Genomic DNA, 22,556 nt, shown 5'->3' on the forward strand with positions numbered 1-22,556 from the left:
ACAAACCGGCCAAAACCGGCCAAATTTTTTTCGCGGTCGCGCTGCGCGCTCCCGCTTCGTAGTTGTTGGTGCCCTTCTGTGCCCTACTGAAGTGCTGGGTCTAGATACGCCCCTGGTGTGTGTGTGTGTGGGGGGGGGGGGGGGGGGGGGGGATTCATGGACCTGTATATCATTATACCACAAGAAAGATAAATATCTTACTTTTTGGATCCAATAAATGTGCAACACATGAACAAAGAAAATTGCTTAGAGAGGGTGATTTTCCTTTTTATGAATAATGAAAAAGAAAACCAACGTCTATTCATTTATCAGATCAGGCAGGGTGTTGGAGTTTGGTACATCGCTGAAGTCATATTTTTCTTACCATGTCATGTGGAAATTCAGTCAAGTCATCTTCAGCGGTTACCTCAGTCCATTAACTCTATTGTGAAGAAGATACATAATTGATGTAGCCTTTGGGTAGAGTTTAATCAAATTGAGAGCGTTCCACACTGAATAATGAGACACAACCATCGATGACATTGTGGTGATTCAGGACCGCTATTCACACTTTGAATGGATCGGGCGCGTTTCGATTTGACTGCGTGCTCCCCGTAAAGTCCCCGAGCCAGAGTAGCAAGTCATCTACTACAACTACGCCATCATGATCATGAACGGTGGGGTTTTCTTTGCGGAGGATTTATACACTTGAATTAGGATCAATGTCAACATGCGAGATCGCTTTAAAAATAAAACAACAGAATGCAACACTGTAAGCTAGCATTTTCTCTCCGAATAAAGACGGTGAAATGTGATTTCTGTCTCGTTCATCCTCAACCCCGGAACGTTCTTTATGTTATTTCAACCTTTTACTCTTTGTTGAAATGACAGTGACTTGTGTGTGTAGGAAGTGGAAATGTGTTGTTTGTACTGGCACTCCTTGAAATCAAGGGCTTTAGCTCTCTAATCATATCTCAGTCAGCTAAGCACTTATCTCTGTTGCCTCCTGTTTATGCCACAGATGAATGTGCCTCTTTTAAATGCACTTGGCTATGGTCGCTGCTGTTGCCACAGACTTATGCTATAATTCAGTTGTAAAGGCCTGATCATGAATAAATTTAGTCACATACAATTCAGGTATATTTAGATTTCTCAAGACTTCCACTTATTAGTACACATGGGGGGGGGGGGGGGGGGTTTGCAACTTTCAATAACTAATCACAACTCAAAATACAGGGCTGGGCCCTGTTCCTCGTACCTGGCTACCTGAGTTAGCCGGATAATTTTCAGGATAACTTGACATAAGCCAGATATTTCGGTTCCCCGACGTGCGATTGTCTAAATCACTATGGCAACAGATCAGAAAGTTTGAACCTGGTCCAGCGCAGCATAGTATAGCGCAGTTCAGTATAGCTGGATAACCTGGCCACGCCCCTTGCAAAGAAATGACAGCTCCCTTCCTCACAGATTCTGAATTATGTTTTTGTGCTTCGTTTTTCTAGAGGGGTTTTTTTAAATGTAAAATAATAGACCTAAAATTCTGATAATAAATCATATTCAGCCTATGGATTTACTTTGTCCTAAATAATGCACGTCATAGTTATACGGATACGGCGCTTGCGAGTCGCGACACACACTATGGGGTTATTTTAATAATGGAGCATTGCAAATGTAAATCCTGCAGAGATATTTTTAATGAATGAAACCTATCGGGCGTTTGGCTCTGCTTCATTTCACATTCTTCGCTGTGGATGTATTTGCTTAACGGAGCGCCTGAATTGTGTTTCATTCAAGCATAAATTGAAGCGTCTTTATGCGTGGATTGTGGATATGAATTACGAGGAATCTGAATCTGTGGATTGTTGAATTGTATCACTGTCACTCACACGTTGTTGTGATATTGTATCTGGGATTAAAATGTCTGAGGAGATACGCTGTTTGACGGATTTGATGACGTGGACGTGACTTGAGAAATTTAATGAGCCTTTGACGTTTTGATGAATGAATTTGAGAAAATGCATTTATCTGTTCAAGCACTGTTATCTGATGATGAACATGAGGTGTCACTGGTATAAACCAAAGGTTAATCAATTCAATGCATGTATGGATGATGTCCGAAACCTGATTACTAGTGAAACTGTATAGCCTCCCTCCAAGCCTCTCTGACACGTTATTTTGGGGGTCGCGCCTTGAGAACTTTGGGAACCATGTATTTATATATAAAGTACATGATACCTAAGTCGAGCGCATACAGTACAGATATCCTCATAAGTATCTATTAATTTGTATCAATTAGATACTCTTTGGGCTTGTTTTTATCTACTTATTCTGAAACAGTTGAACTAATTATTTTCGCTAGCAAGATCTCATTTGATTATTCATTCCATTAAGCCTACTGCCAGCAGGCACATTTAAAGAAATATAATCTGATTGATTGGGGTAATGAGGGACTTAAAATTAGCTTATAGATATGCGCCGTATTGAGCCGTACTGTATTGTACCCATTCTGCAATCTGTTATAAAGTTTTCAATCAATCAATCAATCAATCAATCAATCAATGCCGTTAGAAAATCAGGATTTCTGTGATCGACACCTGCTGTCTTTTCAGGTGAGGCGGCCGCGTGCAATTATCCTGAGTATCAAGTCTGGTTTGAATTAACGAGAGTGAAACCGCCTTCGAGGAACAGGGAAAGCCTGGATTTATTCATCGGGTTAATTGAATCTGGCTAATGGGACTTTTGATCGACTTAGTTGAACCAGGTACGGGGAATAGGACCCTGTTCTACTTCACTGTTTACAAACACACTCAAAGGTAAAAAGAAAACTCATGGCGTGCCGTCAGCCTCAAAAGGTTAAGATTTTGTCTTGCATCCTGTATTTTGTGCTCCCGCTGTTTACATTTGGACTGCAGGGTGAGCCTTTAAAAATGCATTACTTTACTCTATCCGTGTGCAGGTTCTCATATACAGAGAGCAGCATATGTTATGAAGCCAAAGCAGAACAAATGCACGGTGACGGCATATTGACTGCATACATGTCAAAGTGCTAATTATATGCTCCCATGAATGTGTTTTCTTGACAAGGGAAATCACCATCATGGAATTCATATATTCACATATATTTCACCCCCCATGCTGCTGCTGCAAGCATTCGTTTCACTGAGCCATTTTAATAACAGAACAGTCAATTATATCCATAACGTCAAGATATGTGATTTTCAGATGATCATTAACTGGGAGAGATGGTTAAATTAGAAGTCAGAGCACTGTAAAGGTTGTGATGGGAGAGAGAGAGAGAGAGAGAGAGAGAGAGAGAGAGAGAGAGAGAGAGAGAGAGAGAGAGAGAGAGAGAGAAATAGAACATCTCCTTATAGTAGAAACGCTACCTATAGACAATAATGAAGCTGGGCGAGGAGAAAAGAGGTGACTGAGTTAATTGTTAGACTGTGTCACGATCCATATATCTAGTGACTGTCGAATGGACAGATTTCACAGGTTCTCCTCCACCCACAGAGAGCCTCTCAGGAAGCAACGCAGTGAGAGAGGAAGACAAATAAATAAACACCAGGAGACAGTAATGTGATGAGAATAATGCCTGCACCCCTGATGATTAAAAATGCAATAACCCTGTGACGCACCCATGCACACACGCACACATGCAGTGCACACACACACACACTTGCACAGATACACACACACATGCGCACTCATACTCATGCACGCGTGTGCGTACACACACACACGCACGCACACACATACACACATACGCACACAGTATAGCCTCAGCAGAAAAGAACAAATGAGCAGACACACAGATATAAGAGCTGGCATCCAGTCTGTGACCCAATGTATATCAATGAAACTGCTGGCGAGGACAACAAGCGGGGTCTTCTCCTGGCCTGGCTGGTGTGACGCAGAGGTGGGGAGCCAAACAGCCACGACCCCTGCTCCCCAAACACACTCATTATCATGATCCCTGCTCCCCAAACACACTCATTATCATGATCCATATTCACCAAACACACTCATTATCATGATCCCTATTCCCCAAACACACTCATTATCATGATCCCTGCTCCCCAAACACACTCATTATCATGATCCCTATTCCCCAAACACACTCATTATCATGATCCCTATTCCCCAAACACACTCATTATCATGATCCCTATTCACCAAACACACTCATTATCATGATCCCTATTCACAAAACACACTCATTATCATGATCCCTATTCACTCATTATCATGATCCCTATTCCCCAAACACACTCATTATCATTATCCCTGCTCCCCAAACACACTCATTATCATGATCCCTATTCACAAAACACCAGTCGTTATCAACCATTAGGTGACAATTCACACGCAGTACGAATTAAGAGTTGTGGCTGATATTGTAGTATTATTGTCTTACCGTTGACTCTCTATGAGAGCTAACATGTCACTATGGTGACGACAGTCGACACTTTTATGAACCCGTCCACCTAGTCACACAAGGATGCTGTGTGGTGGCTGTGATCTCCTCCTGACCACCTCTCCCCCTGACCACCACCTCTCCTCCTGACCACCTCTCCCCCTGACCACCTCTCCCCCTGACCACCACCTCTCCCCCTGACCACCATCTCTCCTCCTGACCACCTCTCCCCCTGACCACCACCTCTCCCCTTGACCACCATCTCTCCCCCTGACCACCTCTCCCCTTGACCACCATCTCTCCCCCTGACCACCTCTCCCCCTGACCACCACCTCTCCCCCTGACCACCACCTCTCCCCTTGACCACCATCTCTCCCCCTGACCACCTCTCCCCCTGACCACCATCTCTCCCCTTGACCACCACCTCTCCCCCTGACCACCACCTCTCCCCTTGACCACCACCTCTCCCCCTGACCACCACCTCTCCCCCTGACCAACTCTCCCTCTGACCACCTCTCCCCTTGACCACCATCTCTCCCCCTGACCACCTCTCCTCCTGACCACCATCTCTCCCCCTGACCACCTCTCCTCCTGACCACCATCTCTCCCCCTGACCACCTCTCCCCCTGACCACCATCTCTCCCCCTGACCACCTCTCCCTCTGACCACCTCTCCTCCTGACCACCATATCTCCCCCTGACCACCTCTCCTCCTGACCACCTCTCCTCCTGACCACCTCTCCCCCTGACCACCACCTCTCCCCCTGACCACCTCTCCCCCTGACCACCTCTCCTCCTGACCACCTCTCCTCCTGACCACCTCTCCCCCTGACCACCACCTCTCCTCCTGACCACCTCTCCCCCTGACCACCTCTCCCCCTGACCACCATCTTTCCCCCTGACCACCTCTCCCCCTGACCACCATCTCTCCTCCTGACCACCTCTCCCCCTGACCATCTCTCCTCCTGACCATCTTTCCCCCTGACCACCTCTCCTCCTGACCACCTCTCCTCCTGACCATCTCTCCTCCTGACCATCTTTCCCCCTGACCACCTCTCCTCCTGACCACCTCTCCTCCTGACCACCTCTCCTCCTGACCATCTCTCCTCCTGACCATCTCTTCTCCTGACCATCTTTCCCCCTGACCACCTCTCCCCCTGACCACCTCTCCCCCTGACCACCACCTCTCCCCCTGACCACCTCTCCCCCTGACCACCATCTCTCCTCCTGACCACCTCTCCTCCTGACCACCTCTCCCCCTGACCACCTCTCCTCCTGACCACCTCTCCTCCTGACCACCTCTCCCCCTGACCACCTCTCCCCCTGACCACCATCTCCCTGTCGATCTCTTCCTGACCACCTCTCCTCCTGACCACCTCTCCCCCTGACCACCATCTCCCTGTCGATCTCTTCCTGACCACCTCTCCTCCTGACCACCTCCCCCTGACCACCTGTCAGCTCTCCATTCCCCGAACCAGACTGTGGACCTTTGGGGACAGAGCTTCCAGCATGGCAGCTCCCACGCTCTGGAACTCCCTCCCAGCAGAACTCCGCAACGCCCCAACTCTGGACTGCTTAAAAAAAACTCCTCAAACTCACCTCTTTAACATGGCCTTTGACCCCTAGCTTCCTATATTTAATGTTGTGTGTCTGTCTACCATGTTTGTCTCTTGTCTGTTATGTAAAGCGACCTTGGGTTTCATGAAAGGCGCTATATAAAACTAAGTTATTATTATTATTATTATTATTATTATTATTATTATTATTATTATTATTATTATTATTATTATTATTATTATTATTATTCTCTCCAGCTTGGAATTGGATAATTGGAGGTTTATGGAGAGATAGGAGGAGGCCGTAGAGCAGGATGAAACAGAGCTAATCTGGACTCGGCATCATTAAATTGTCTGTGAAAGAGAGCATCAGGAGTTCTAACAAGATACGGGAGGCTTTCCTCAGCCGAGGCTGATCCAAAACTGACATCAGGACTCTTTGAGAGGAAGGAAAAGGCGTGTTTTCCATCCTGTAAACGGGGACACACGCATTTATGATGAAACCTCAATTGTTTTTGAGTCAAACAAATAAGGGTTTGAATGAACGTATTTCGTAGAACTCACAAACGTGTCACACCAGCAGCATTGGGGCAAACACACACCGGCCTTAATAAAGATGGCGCATGTTTAAGGCGGTCTTGTAAATGTCTAGACATGCACCATAACCACTGGCCAGCTCACAGAGGATTATACGAGCCTATAAAAAGTCTCGTCCACCCTCAAGTATTCCAGGCACCCTGATCTACAACCCGACGGCAGAGCAGGGGCCACGTAGATTCAAACTAAAGTTTGGATTCACTATAAATTCACTATGTTCCCAGTGGGAATCCACCCAGCTCTCAGCCCGGCATGATTAATCCCCCCGCACCCCCCCCCCCCCCCCCCCCCCCCCGATCCGCCACCACTTCATTCTCTCCAAGGAGACACGGCTGCCTACAGAATAGGTGCATATGGAGTTATGTACGAGATGGCAGCTGGAGAGGAACGTGACTGTCGTCATTCTCGAGGCGTGGGATATCCCAGAACACGCCTTGCTTTAATGACCACTTTCATGTCTGCTGTTTCTCATGATCAACGTCCCGGGGACTTGTTTTGGTGTTTCATATCAAAATAGCCTCCTTTTAATTAGATTTATTTGATCATTACTCATCAACACTCGTATTGTGTTGTATTTCTCTCTTTCTTTCTTCCTTCGTTCAAACCTTGACTCTGGGCAGCCCCCACTGATCACATCAATGCAGACATTGACACAGGCAATTCATTTGGTGGAGGAGAGGCTAGTCATAATTGGGCATAAGTGGCATTTTTCTTGGCAGTGCACGAGAGAAAAGGACATGCACCCATCTGCCTCCCACAGCAACGGGGACCTGCCAGTCGGACAGAAAGCGGAACAGCGGGGGGAAAACCTGCGTGGTTATGGATCTCATGGCTTCTCTCTCTCTCTCTCTCCGTTTCTCTTTCTCTCTTCCCACACACACACACACACACACACACACACACACACACACACACACACACACACACACACACACACACACACACACACACACACACACACACACACACACACACACACACACACACACACACACAGACACAGACACAGACAGAGGGAGGACGGAGGAATCAGCAGCTCTTGGTCGTACGTCATGTGTCCCTGTAATGGCCCCCAGGGAGGGAGTTACGTTCTGGTGAAGAAGAGAAACCCCCTCATGTGTGTCCTATTCATGACATGTTTGTTATTTGGTAATCAATATTGAAAATAGTGTATGTTTTCAGCCGCGCCCCGGAATAAATGGTGTGTGTAGCTCATGAAGCCTGTTGTCGTCAGCGGGGCAAATTGATCTGCCATGTTGCATTATTAGGGGAGGTGGAGAGAGAGAGAGAGAGAGGGGGGGGGGGAGACAAAAGAATGAAAGAGACTGAGAGAAGGGGTGAGGAAGAATGAAAGAGGGAGAGAGAGCGAGACAGATAGTGAGAAATAGAGGGGGGGAGAAACAGAGCAAGTGAAAGAGAGGGAAAGAGAGAGTAAGAGAGAGAGGGAAAGGGTGAGAGAGAGGGACAGAGTGCGAGAGAGAGAGAGAGAGAGATAGAGAGGCAACTAGTAGACATGCTTCCCCTCCTCTCATCTAGTCTGCATGACAGCATTGCTGCACAGTGAGGCTGTTAATGTGTCATTCTAGGAGGGGGGGGCACTTGATGAGAACATGACATGTTCATACATTTACAAAAAGCCCATCAACAAAACACTGATTAACAGTACTTATCCACGCACCAGCGCAAACATCTAATGCATTCTCTCTCCGATATGTAAACACATACTCTATATGCGCTCGTACAAACACACACGCGTGCGCACGCGAACAAAACCACCACCACGTCCCGCATTGTTTTAATTGTATAAAAGATAACAAAATGATTTTTTATTACATGTTGATAATTGACAGACATCACAACATACTTGCATGATTGCGATATTGTTTTCCACACCATTGATAATTAGGCATAATGTACCCTGTACAAAACTATATAAAACAAACATGCTTGCAGATACAGTACAGAGGGGTCAACAATAGAATTAAAGCCATATTCTGTCTCATGAATGGTTAGAAACAAATAAACCGCAGAATGATGCTCAAGCTCATTATACTTTTTTCAGAATTGGTTTATCTTTTTCTTTTTCTTAAAATGTTTTTGTGTTTTGTTTTCGTTTGACATCAAGTAGAACAGACATACGCTGGCAACATGCAGTGTGAACACGTTGTGGTGCTTCTCATTTACCATCCAAAGCCAATTGAAGAACAAAGAACTGGATATATATTTTTTTTATTATTATTTTTTTTTTTACTCCAAACATGAAAAATACTCTCAAATATTTACAAAGAAAATATATCGTTACAATGCCCCATCACTTCTGACACACTGGAGTATCCAGACTGGAGTTGATCATGTCACAACCAAACACATATTAGGCGTCAGAGCTCGCTATCCATTGTGATTAAATCAACATCATCATGTCTGTCAAGAGAAATACTGTAAGAGGCACGAGGCAGAAATCACTCAGAAACAATACAAACAAATAAATAAAATCAATCTGTTAATGGACTCCAGGAGAATATGGCTTTAATGGCTCATTTGAAAAGAAAATAAATAAATCTTGAAAACAGATCCACTGGTCCTGTTCCATATCCAGGTGGGGGGGGGGGGGATCCTCCTTCACCCTTCTCAGCAGTGCAGGTTGTTCCGTCGACTGACACACTACAGAGGGAATGGTAGAACCAACAGTCCAGGCTCCAGGAGCAGGTCAGACGCTGGCCTACAGCTCTGCCCGTCTCTTCCTCGCCACTCAGGTACAATGTCTTGATAAAGGATGGACGCTATCCACAGTCCTTGAGTGCATGGGCAGGTAGTACTAGGCTGCCTGCCCTCTGTCTCTCTCTCTGTCTCTGCCTCTCCTTTCACTCTCTCTGTCTCCTCTGGGGCTCTCCTCTCTCAGCCTTCACAGATGGAGAGAAAGGGTGTTCAATTTGAGCAGATCAGATCCTGAGGTTGTTGTAGCTCACGTATGTTTTCTTGGTCGCCTGACCTGAGGACAGAGAAAAGAGAGAGGTTTTCTTTCAATGATACCCAGAGGAGAAAAACAAAACAAAATAAAAAAGCGAGACTCTCAGGCAACGCACAAGACAAACCATCCCCCTCTTCCTGATGCGCTGTGTGTGTGTGCGCGTGTGTGTGCGTGTGCAAGTGTGTGTGCATTCTGTGCCGTGCATTCTTGCACACCAACTGTGTGCAATCAGTAGCAGCATTATCTGGTGTATCATTTCAGATCACTAACGCCCTTGAATCAAAATTTGGTTTCTATTTTCAGATGTTAACTAGCGATAAAACACACAAACACCACACAAGTGGGCACCTAACAAATGCTAGGGCATGTGATGTGATCTCAGCCTGGATTGCCATGGAAACGAATCGGAACGTGGCTGAGTGCCTAAGTACAGCGTGTGCATATAATGTATAATGTGTGTGTGTGCGTGCGCGTGTATAGATGTGCGTGTGTGTGTGTGTGTGTAGTGTATATGTGTGTGCCTGGCTGTGTATGTGTTTATGAGGACACCTATACAGTGGTACGATGTGCGTTGTGTTTCCCTAAGCGGAGACATCGGTGTAACTGTTCCATCTCATGCTTTAACGTTGCCATGGTGACCCATGGCTCCCATGGGCTATGCAATTAAAGTTGCACCACTTGTTTTGTAGTCTTGGTCAGCAACTATGATGAATAAAACATATGCAAATCTACAATATATCTTGTGCTGTTATGAACAGTCTTAAGGAAAGGTTTAGCCTTCATAAGAGTTATTTTAGAGGAAATGTTTCTGTGTATGATCATGAGAGAGGGCGAGACGTATTTGTGAGTGTGTTTGTGTGTTTGCGTGCGTGGGCACATGTGTCCTTGCCTGTGTGGGATGCACACGCATATCTACACAATATCATCGTAACCTTCAATATCTGGAGCTGAATATAGAAGCTTATAAGAGTATCTCTCTCTCTCTCCCTCTCTCTCTCTCTCTCCCTTCCTCCCTCTATCGCGCTCTCTCTCTCTGCCTTCTGTGAGGTAACATTTCTCTTGTCATGATATTGATTCTTAATAATACTAAAAATTGACCTAAAAATCATTCAGTCATCCACATGGGGCGTCACAGATAATTTATCAGAGTGTAATCACTACTGGGACACCGCAGGGCCATTCCTAATAGAGGAGAATTACAGGGCGGATACCCCCCTTATCTGAGAGGCCTAATCATGAAGATATTAGGCCAATATCAATACAATGGCCGTCTGTGGCGCTGCCAATGCTCTCGATGCTGTAAACCGTTAGGAACCCCATGGCCAGGACCTGATGGGGCATGAGAGAGGGAGGGTACTTGGTGCTCTGATGGTCACAGGAGCTGACGGACAGTCTCAGGGGACGGTGGAGGTTTCCGGGGCGGTCATGCACATAAATTCGCCATTAATAAATGTCACTTCCACTGCCGCTAAAATAGAAGGGCACGGGCGGGGGGGACGACGACGACGACAACGACACACACGAGGCGCAAAGATGTCCGTGTCGGAACGCGGGGTGAGAGATCCCCAGAGCAGATGACACACTGTCACACTGCTCTCTCTCTCTCTCTCTCTCTCTCTCTCTCTCTCTCTCTCTCTCTCTCTCTCTCTCTCTTTCTCTCTGTGACCGGGGGCCCGTTAGGGCTCAGTGGGCCCTGCTTGGGGACCTTTTGATGCGCGACTGCGCCAGCTGTTAAGGTTTACCCTCTGTACAGTGTGTGTGTGTGTGTGTGTGTGTTTGCTCGATGAGCCACATGTGTGACTGGCAGGGGTATATTCTCTCTCTAACTCACCCCCCGCCCCCCGATACACTTCCTTCAGCTCTCTCGATTACATGTGCTTGAGTGCACCCTCACACTTACATTCTCACACTCACACACATGCATGCACACTCTCTCTCTCTGTCACTCACTCGCCCTGTCACTACTCAGACTCATTCTCCCTTTCTATCTAGCTCCCTCTCTCTGTCTCTCTCTCTCTCTCTCACACACACACACACACACACACACACACACACACACACACACACACACACACACACACACACACACACACACACACACACACACACACACACACACACACACACACACACACACACACACACACACATACACAGGCTCATTTAGTTCATGACGGATGGATGTGACAATCGCTCTGTTTGGAGAGATTCCCATGAAAGCCTGTCATCTCATACCCATAATTCAAAGGGTGGGTGGGAAGGGGAGGGGGGGGGGGGGGGCGGGGGGGCTGTAGTGGTGCACCTGTTGGTGCCATGACTCTGCGCCATGACTCTGCCATGTGATTAGTAACGATGCAGGAGAAGAGGCCTTTCGGGGGCCTGTGATGTGTGATTTGCATGAGCTGTCAATCATCTCTAGCTTCATCCTGACAACTGGGAGAGCGCTTCCATGGTAACTTAGGTCTAAAGTCCCACCCACTGCCAGCTATTAGGTTTATTTTCCTTCATAATCCATTGAAATGTATTAATTTGTGAACTACTTTTATTCTCAGTTACTACTAGTCTACTGTCATACTGTAGCTAGTGTTGGTGAAACAAGACATTGAGCTTATTCTTCTATTGTACTTGTATGTCACTGGAGTGTCTTAGTATTTCTATGCTAGACATAGAAATGTACTAGTGGTGTTTTAGACCCACACTATTACCCTCCAGCATAGGTCTCTCTATTCTATTAGTAATACTCCAGTAGTATCTTAGCTAACAGGATCACACTATAACCTCCAGCGTAGGTCTCTCTATTCTATTAGTAATACTCCAGTAGTATCTTAGCTAACAGGATCACACTATAACCTCCAGCGTAGGTCTCTCTATTGGAGCAGTAATACTCCAGTAGTATCTTAGCTAACAGGATCACACTATAACCTCCAGCGTAGGTCTCTCTATTGGAGCAGTAATACTCCAGTATCATCAGACCCGCTGTTCCTGGTGAAGGCAGGTGTCAGTAAAACACAGGTATTGAGCCAGATTATCTTTTTCCATTACCAGTTACACAGCCCCGCTTCTTAATATCTGTTTCACAGGGAAGGCCCCCATGCTCTCTCTCTCCCGTGGTTTTTGCTGTCCACTGGGGGTTGAAAGGTCTAACCATTCTGTCTGGCGAGCAGATCGAAATCGCTACCTCCTATATCGCCTCCCTGCACTCACGGACTGAGCGGCACAGGAGGTCCTTTGTCCCCACAGCCATCAGACTGTACAACAGCGTATTATAGTGCGGGGGACCTGACCTCTGACCCACACACCTGTTTTTACATCTGTTTTTACACCTGTATTTTACACCTGTTTTTACACCTGTTTTTATACACTGTTTTTATACACCTGCTTTTATCTAATCACGCTCCTTTTAATATTGATGGGTATGATTTAATTGAATTTTATCATGTACTTATTTTAATTCATGATGCAGACATAACGTGTAATAACTGTATGGGAACGGTCAATGTCTGTATACTGTTGTGAGCTGCGAGATACCCTGAATTTCCCCAAGGGGATTAATAAAGTATCTATCTATCTATCTATCTATCTATCCCGCGTAGTCTGTACCCAGCACTCACACGGTTAAACACTCTCACACCGACCACTTATAGGAACAGAAAATGGGAACAAATAAGAAGGATTAGACAGTGATGTCATTCACCCCCAGAGAACTATAGATATCGGGCACTAATAGAATAGTCAAATGTGTGGCTCCCTGCTCCTCGTGCCTCTTCCTGGTCTGTGTGTGATGACATCTATATAATCCCTCTTTAACTCATTCGACCCACACAGGGCCTGGTACGGCGTGTGACTCATGAATAGCTGATGTGTAATTCATGGGCATGCGGTGGTGGCGACTCCCTCAGCCATATCTTGGTCAGCGTGAATGGGAATGTGAACTGTGAGGCAACACTCGGCCTGATAATTCTTTAATGGTAGAAAGATGTCGATAATAAGCACATGCCACAGGCGGTTTAACATTTCTATTTTATCAAGGCTCTGGGGATTTGTGGCTCTGTCATGAAGATAATTGCAGGGTTTCCATGCAGAACGGTAAGGACCAGGTCTCAGCTAATGTTGTGGCTTCCGGGGTATGTTTACCAATTATGCTAATACAAATGTGAATGATTTCTTTCGGTATTTCCGCCTTATTGGAATGTGGTGCACATGAACAGAAGAGGTGGAAGGCGGAGAGAGAGGAGACAACCTAAATCATGTGAAGCAACCCATTACAATACAGTATGAGTGTATGTAAATAACAATTATAACTTTCACATGCCGTCAGTTTTTGTATCAAAGGCTCAATACATTTCAGACTGAAATCTTTAATCCACTAAATGCCTATATATGGAAAGAAGGCCAGTAGTGGGGGAAGACACAGGAGTGTGTCTTTAAACGGTGTGTGGTGTTCTGCTCTGTGGGACCCGTTTTCAATGTTTACTAAAAGAGAAATGTTACAATAGATTTCTTTTTCAATCTGAGACTCACTGGCCTTGGCTCGAGAACATAATAACAAACACATTTTCACCGGAATACTACAGTGATTCACCTTACAGTACATACAGGCTACATTTCTATAACATTCCACTACAGAAATACTATAGTGAATCACAGCAATTCTGTGGTAAATCCATCGTGTATATGGAGAAATAAAACCCACAGGAATACTATAGATCACTATCAGTATTTCTGTATATGTATGGTAAATCTCTAGTGTGTACGATAAATGAACACATGTTTTTACTTCACAAGTTCTTGTATTTTTACTTATATGAGTTTGTTTCCATAATGGGTCAGCAATCAGCGTAGTAACTTACTCATGGGGTCAGAGGCGGGGGTCTCACACAGCTCAGTCTTGGCCTCTCCGTTCGGCCTCTCGCTGGGCTTCTGGGACAGGCGTGACGACATGGTGGCGGCGGTGACCACGGCCTTGAAACTGCGCTTCCTCTTCTGCACGTTGAGCTCCGGGTGGAAGATGATGATGTACACCTTGGGCATGTAGAGCATGCCAAGCGCTACGGAGGCACTGAGGTTCATGGAGATGGTCAGCGTGGTGGTCTGGATGTACAGCTGCAAGGCAACAGAGATGACGGTAAGGTGATTTACAGTGGAGCTTAAGATTTATAGTGCCACTTTAAGTACGCTTACGGCAGGGCTACGCACCCTGAACACACAGAAACTAGCTGTGGGTTTTATACGAGCTATGTGACTTTGACTTTATTGGACAACATAGCAGTAACATCGCCTTTGGCTTCTCCCGCATATAGTGAGTTTATAAAACAACATTCAATAAAACCAAGGAACATTCAACATGAACAATAACATAGTGGCTTTCTGATGGCAGTCCTACAGGTAGTATTTGACGGCAGTCCTACAGGTAGTATTTGAATGCAGTCCTACAGGTAGTATTTGACGGCAGTCCTACAGGTAGTATTTGACGGCAGTCCTACAGGTAGTATTTGACGGCAGTCCTACATGTAGTATTTGACGGCAGTCCTACAGGTAGTATTTGACGGCAGTCCTACAGGTAGTATTTGACGGCAGTCCTACAGGTAGTATTTGATGGCAGTCCTACAGTTGGTGCCTATCTGCATCAATGGTGCTCATAATGTAAAAGAATATTGTTTTCCGGATAATAAGTATATCCAGGTAATAAAAAATATATCTGTGTCCATCGCATTATTCATGCTTTCTCGTAATCATATTGGGATTGGGTCTCATCCCTCGTACAGTATGAATGATTATGTTGTGTGATTTCTTCTTATCTCTTGTACCCTGTAGCTTCTACTAGATGGACGGTTAGCAGGTCAAACTATGAGTGCAGGAGAGGGGAGTATAATTAATCAACCTATGATTTTTGCCGAATTACATAATTGTTCAAATTGTTAGAGCTGTCCTCTTCTGAAGACATTCTCAGTCTTTATATATATATGCAGAATTATATACAGCTATATAAATATACATATATAGATATAGATTCCCGTTCCTCCCGGGCAGTGTGTCGAAGTGTCCTTGAGCAAGACACTTAACCCCTAACTGCTCCCGATGAGCAGGTTGGCACCTTACATGGTCACCTCTGCCGTGGGTGTGTGAATATGAGTAAATGGGTGAATGAATGGGTAAAATATGAGGAACAAATTGGATAAAAGCGCTATACAAATGCACCATTTATTTAATTAGCACTGTTGCCTAACAACAAGATGGTCTACGTGGGTTTCCTCCCACACCATTATGCTAGGTAGGTACACTCCTGCCGTTGCCCTTGAGCAAGCTACTGGCATTACAACTAAAGTTGGTCCCTGAGTGCTTGGATGCAGAGCCGCCGCTAGGGGCGTGCGAGCGGTGCAGTCACACAGGGCCTCACACATAGGAGGCCTCACGGGAGGGGCAGGATTAAAAAAATTTAAGACAGAATGGACGTGTTTTGTTGTTAGTTCATGCCGACCTTTGAGTGCCCCCAGCGCTATATAGCGTTTGTTTGTCTTTTATTTTTTATTGGCAATTTGAATTCATATTTCATCAATTGAGCCTCGGGTTAGTGCTGCAGAGTCTCTCTGAGCTCGATTGGGAAGATACCGCCCCCTATCGTCTCTCCCTGTGTAACTGCACCCCATTACTTTACACTGACGAAGGGGGGGTGGCCAGTTTCCTCATTTAACTTTTCCGTCGAGGCATCTGAAGAATCCATTGTGCTCGCCGGCCCGGAAAACGCGTGGATTATGTATTTACCCAACACTGTAATCAATAAGCGTGATCGATATTTGGAATGGCGATCAGGAATTGGAATAATCTTTTTGGATAACATCTGATCTAAGGTAAGGAATCTATTTTACCAGTCATAGGATAATCAGAGCTATTTTCACAGAGATATAAGCGTTTGCCCTATGTGTGTGTGTGGCTGTGTGGCTGTGCGAGCGATCAGGAAATGAGATAATCGATATTTCAGCCCGCTTCTATAGCGTGCATAAGTACACATACTATCGATAATCTAGCGTTTATTTGAAAACGATTCATAAATAGGCCGGAAAATGACAACGTTTTTGTGTATTCCAGAATATTCCAGTAAATGCCTTTTATCACGGAATCTTTATATTTTCCTTGAAAACGAGGGCTTTTCAAAATGCTATAAAACGGAAATGAAGCGATTAAAAAACAATCTGTTTCGACAATGTTGACTGCAAACAAGTCATTGATAAACGACGGGCAGATTAGACACATAGCCATAATTTAAGACAGAGATTATGCGTTCACAACGCTATCATTGAAGTGGGTGCTGGCATTCAACCACGTTTTACCATGTTGGCCGGTAATCAAAGTGTTAACAGAATTGATTGATTGAATTGATTGATTGAAAATTGTATTAACAGATTGCAGAATGGGTACAATACAGTACGGCTCAATACACACAATTGTTAAGGGAATGCAGACCAGAGAAAGACTTTCGTCTTGTTTACATCAGAGTCCCCCATTTTCAATTCATAATGAATTGAATGAATCACTTTCCATCACAGACCTAAAATCTAGTTTTTCTTACATGATGATATATTTCACATTAGACAAGCGCATTGGCACGTGGTCGTCAGGTGTAAGGTGGATGGTGTGCGTGGCTGTCATAATCACGGCGAGAGCCTTCCTCACCCCTACTCCTTCCACACCCTTATATGGGCAGCATCCGACCCCAGCATTCCCACGCTGCCAGAGGGACATCAATCAGCGCGGCTGTGAGGGATTCCCTCATCAACAACCCCTACATCAGCCCACGGATCCTGTTCTCCCTCGTCGCAGTGTTAACCTAACAACCTAGGTACGACGACGCATACTAGCCTTGTTACTCCTTCCTTTTTGCCTGCCTTGTCCTAATCTTTGTTCTCCCTGTGCCCAGGACCACCGAGACACCACCCCGACTCCCGAGACACCACCCACCTGGACGCTCCTGTGCTGCACGAGGAGTGCACCTGCTCGCATCTACTTGCACATTCCTGTACAATAATACCTGTCTGCTTGGTGCCTACATTAAAACCAACCTAAAACGCTCCATTCTCGCTCCTCCTGTGTTCTGCTATTGGGCTCCGCCACTGCTGCCATAACAGTGGCAGCGTGGTGATAATTTGAATTTTGAAACACAATATCAAGAGAACGAGATAGATGGAGGAAATTTGCCTTAGGGAATGAACAAAGAAAAAAAGGTTAATTTGATAAATTCATAAGAAAAAATTTAAATAAAAAAAAGTTTATATCCCATTTAATATTATTCAACCTCTTTATTTACAGTTGTACAGCCCTGGCCTATATTTAATTTAATTTCATAATTATATTATATTCTATTGTGCTCAACTTAGTTCATATTTCATTTTATCTTACTCCACCTCTTTATTGTATTATCTGTCTGTTAATGTCTGTCCGCTAATGTTGCAACGAAAACGACCAAAGTAAATTCCTTGTATGTGAAAACTACTTGGCAAATAAAGACCTTTCTGATTCTGATTCTGAAAAACCAGCGACCCGACCGCGTCCCAAGCATTTAAGGGACTGATAAAAAAACAATTAAATACAAAGAAACTGAATTTACCTCTGCAAAAATAACAGCTAAAGAGATTGCTAAAGAGATGGACGTCGAGGTAGTATTCAGGGAGTCACATGTCATGAAACGGAAAAGAGACGCACACAATATCCCACTATCCGCAGAGCGGGTATTCAAAACAGAATATTTCATCAAAATAGTGGATCAGGCCCTCACAGCATTAAACTCCAGATTTAAGCAACTGCAAAAAGCTAATCTACGAATGCCAATCTGGCTTTAGAACATCCCATTCCACTGACTGACACATGCCTTCTCTATTTGAACGACCACATCAAACACAAGTTGGACGCGGGCAAATATTGCGGCATGGTCATGCTGGACCTCCAAAAGGCTTTCAACACTGTCAATCACTCCATTCTGATTGATAAGCTAAAAGCAATTGGTTTTGATAGTTCATCAGTGAGCTGGATGCAATTCTACCTGGAGGGGAGAGAACAGATGGTGGAGGTGAACGGTACACTGCCCCCCCCCCCCCCCCCCCCCCCACCACATGTCATCAGCTTGTGACTGCAACTTGTTCCTGTTCGCGGACGACTCAGCCCTGCTGGTCTCTGACAGGGACAAGTTGCAGGTTGAAAAAGCCCTCAGCTCTGAACTCGGCAGAATCTGCACCTGGCTCGCTGATAACAAACTATCATTACACCTGGGTAAAATGGAATTATAATTGTATGCGAATATTATATTGTTCACTCATCCTACCATATTTGAGTTACTGTGTGGAAGTGTGGGGTAACACGTATGAAAGCAACATAAAGCCATTATTTATATTACAGAAGAGAGCAGTAAGAATAGTTCACAAGGACTTCCGGTTTGCAACGTTCTGGTGAGCAGCCACATGAAAGAGCTCCCGGTCAATGAATATCAAAAAAACGAAGTAAAACAATTCAAAATGAAATAAAAAGTGAAGATTCGAGGACAAAAGAAAGCAGGAAGAATGAACACGAGGACAAATGAAAGAAAGGCAACCCCAGATGAAGTAAATACATCGATGGAAAAGACTCAACACGAGGCAATGATGCAACAGGTAGAACAAGCTAGCGGGACGCTGAATGTCAATGCAGAGAAGCTACAGGCTAACATACGAACTAGCTTACAAGCTAACATAGAGGCTAACCAGGCCACCACGCAGATTGGATTAGGAGCAATGCGGAGCATACAATGTAACACTGAAAAATCCAACAGAGGTGGCAATGAAGCGTCGGAGCTATGTAGAAATAAAGAAAACTCAGAAATAGAAAGAAACCAGGTCCCGACAACGTGCAGGAGGCGGCGAAGGGACACGGCGCGGAGAGGATGGAAGGTGCCGGGAGGGGAAGGAGAGAGGCCTACGCTGACGCAGAGGATGGAGAGGGCGCGCAGGTGGACCAGAACCGAGAGACGAGGAGAGGAGGACGGGAGGAGGAAAAGAGGGGACCTGAACCGATTCAAAGCAGATCAACTATGAAGAACGACAAAGGGACACGAGAAAGAGGCATGAAGGGACACGGTGATCCAAGGAAAGATACAAGACAAAATCAACATGGAAGAGCACCCAATACAAACATACACATGGGGGACCTGGGGAAGAGAATAGATACAACAGAGGAAAGATAATTTAACAGTTACCCCAAGTAGTATAAAACTATAACACCAGAATTTAGAATAATTAACACTATGATTTACAATACACACGTTATAGACAAACGATTTGAAATGTATTTAAAAAAAGGGACACGCTGATTAGGAAACATATTGGGGAATAATACACGATGGACTGGTATGAAGGAACTACAGGAGGATTACACGTGACACACAATACAAATGAACATGTGCATAAGAAAGACAAATTCAGAACATTGACCGGGAGCTCTGAGGCCGTCCACAGAATGAATGTTGGACTTATATAGTGCGGATTTTGCCATTTATTATTTATTAAATCCAGACTATTGAAACTTAAAGAGTTAGCTGAAATACAGACTTTATTCGTTTTGTTTAGAGCAAAATGCAGAGTATTACCAGCAAATATACAGAGGTTGTTCGTTCCCTGTCCAGATGACAGCAGAAGGAAATTCTATTTTAAGCACCAATTTGCACGAACCACCTTAAAACAAAGGTGCACCTCAGTTATAGGTATCAAACTATGGAACTCTTTGCAGAATGATGAAAAGAGTTCTACTAATATATTTCACTTCAAAAGGTTGTACAAAGAAAAGATAAATAGACAGTATAGCACAGTTTAGTATAATATTGCAGTTTAGCATAACAGGATAACATAGCATAGAATTGCTGTATAGGCCAGTATGAGTATAGTAATATAGTAGCCTATATAGCAGCGTAACATAGAATAATAATATATTAAAATATTGTATAATACTGTATACCAATATGGTGTAGTATAAATAGTATGATTTAGTTATATTATAATTTTTTTTTAAATAAAATTATATAGTATATAGAAGTATAATATAGAATAATACATTATATGTGTGTGTGTGTGTGTGTGTGTGTGTGTGTGTGTGTGTGTGTGTGTGTGTGTGTGTGTGTGTGTGTGTGTGTGTGTGTGTGTGTGTGTGTGTGTGTGTGTGTGTGTGTGTGTGTGTGTGTGTGTGTGTGTGTGTGTGTGTGTGTGTGTGTGTGTGTGTGTGTGTAAATGAATGAACCTAAATATGTAGTTTGACTGATAGATACACAAAATGGGTTTATTTATGCTGATTTAATTTAGTTGTGTTGATGTTTCCATTTTTGCAAAATGGGTATATTCTGTTTGGTTTTACGCAATAAGTCTATCGGTGTGTTGCATGTGTGTAGGGGCAGGTATATATACGAATTTTTCTTCTTCCTTTTCTTTTCGGCCATGGAATTTGGTGAATTATATTAATATGTACTGTTGGACTGTGGTAATTCCATGTACGAATAAATAAATGATGATGATGATGAATCCATTCTCTTTGGATAAAATAGCAAACTCAGCAAGGCCAACAGCTTCTTCGTTACAGTGGGAGACAGTATTGTCACAAGGAAAGATGAAATTACCTACCTGGGTTCCATCCTAGAGGCAAATCTTTCCTGTGACAAAATGGCAACCAATGTAATCAAAAAAGTCAACCAACAAACATGATTCTTGTACCGGATCTCCTCTCTGGTAAACAAGAATACCTTGAAGACTCTAACAGGAGCACTCATTCAAGAGTTCTACGACTATGCTTCCACCTCATGGTACCAAAGCACCTCAAAGGCCCTAAAAACAAGGCTACAAACATCACAAAACAAACTGGTCAGACTACTGCTTGGTCTTACTCCTAAAACCCACCTTACCGCTGCCCATTTTGACAACCTAGGATGGCTTAGAGTAGACAACAGAATACAGCAACTTGCGATGGGCCTGGTCTACAAGATACACTACACCACTAATATACCCATGTACATGTCGAAATACTTCCCAAAGGTCAGTGAAGTCCACGACCACAACACCAGAGGGAGTTCCACAAATCATGTTCAACCCAGATTCGACTCAAACAAGGGACAAAACACGTATAGTGAAGTTTGCCGACGACACGTGGTGGTGGGGCTGATCTCTGACAACGACGAGAAGGCCTACCGGGAGGAGGTTGATGCACTGGAACGCTGGTGTCAGTGTTAGGGCAGAACACAGGGAGAGAGAGAATGGAGCGTTTTAAGTAGGTTTTAATTCCTTTGGGTACCAAGCAGACAAGGCAGTAGAGAATATACAAGAATGTGCGACTTTGGACAAGTAGTGACTATAGCTAGAGTTCCTCAGGAATGTCCAGGCAGGTAGTGCATCAGGAGACAGCGACGGCCGGGGGTGGTGGTCCTGGGCACAAGGAGAACAGAGGTTAGGACATGGCAGGCAGTACAGACAGAGCAGGCAAGGCTAAGTACGTCCTCGTACCTGGGGTAGATAGGATAACACTGAGACCATCAGGAACAGGATCTGCAGGGTTGATATTCGGACCGTTGATGAGCTGACGGCTCTCAGCTGGGCTGATGGGCTGATGACTCTCAGCAGGGCTGATAGATGGCATCGGAAGCTGCCCATATAAGGGCATGGAAGTAGGTAGAGAAATGGTGGCTCTCACCATGATTGTGACAGGACCCCCCCCTCTACGGGCGCCTCCTGGCGACCCTCCAGGCTTGTCCGGATTGGCCCGATGGAAGTCCCGGATGAGGGCAGGATCCAGGATCAGCTGGTGGGAGATCCAACTGCGCTCCTCCGGACCGTAGCCCTCCCAGTCCACCAAGTATTGGAAACCGTGGCAGCGCACGTCCAGCAGCTGCCGGACAGTGTAAGCGGGGTGGTTATCAATGATCAGCGGAGGAGGAGGTTCCAGAGCTGGAGGGGACAAAGGACTGGAGACCACCGGCTTCAACTGTGAGACATGAAAAGAGGGGTGAACGCGCACATGGGAAGGAAGCTTGAGCCTGACGA

At 44.9% G+C, this 22,556-nt stretch overlaps 1 pseudogene across 1 annotated transcript in view; it reads right to left on the reverse strand.

The window, feature by feature from the left end:
* Positions 1-8,353: 8,353 nt before the first annotated feature.
* The window catches only part of LOC311244121 (metabotropic glutamate receptor 7-like), a 121,811-nt pseudogene continuing 107,608 nt past the window's right edge, over positions 8,354-22,556 (reverse strand). Inside the window, exons 8-9 of the transcript XR_014621002.1 lie at positions 14,367-14,619; positions 8,354-9,537 (exon numbers count right to left, since the gene is read on the reverse strand). The product of XR_014621002.1 is annotated as a metabotropic glutamate receptor 7-like (transcript). The remainder of the gene's footprint in view (positions 9,538-14,366; positions 14,620-22,556) is intronic.

This window comes from Notolepis coatsorum (genome assembly GCF_963971535.1).
Source record: "Notolepis coatsorum genome assembly, chromosome: 17".
NCBI lineage: Eukaryota > Metazoa > Chordata > Actinopteri > Aulopiformes > Paralepididae > Notolepis > Notolepis coatsorum.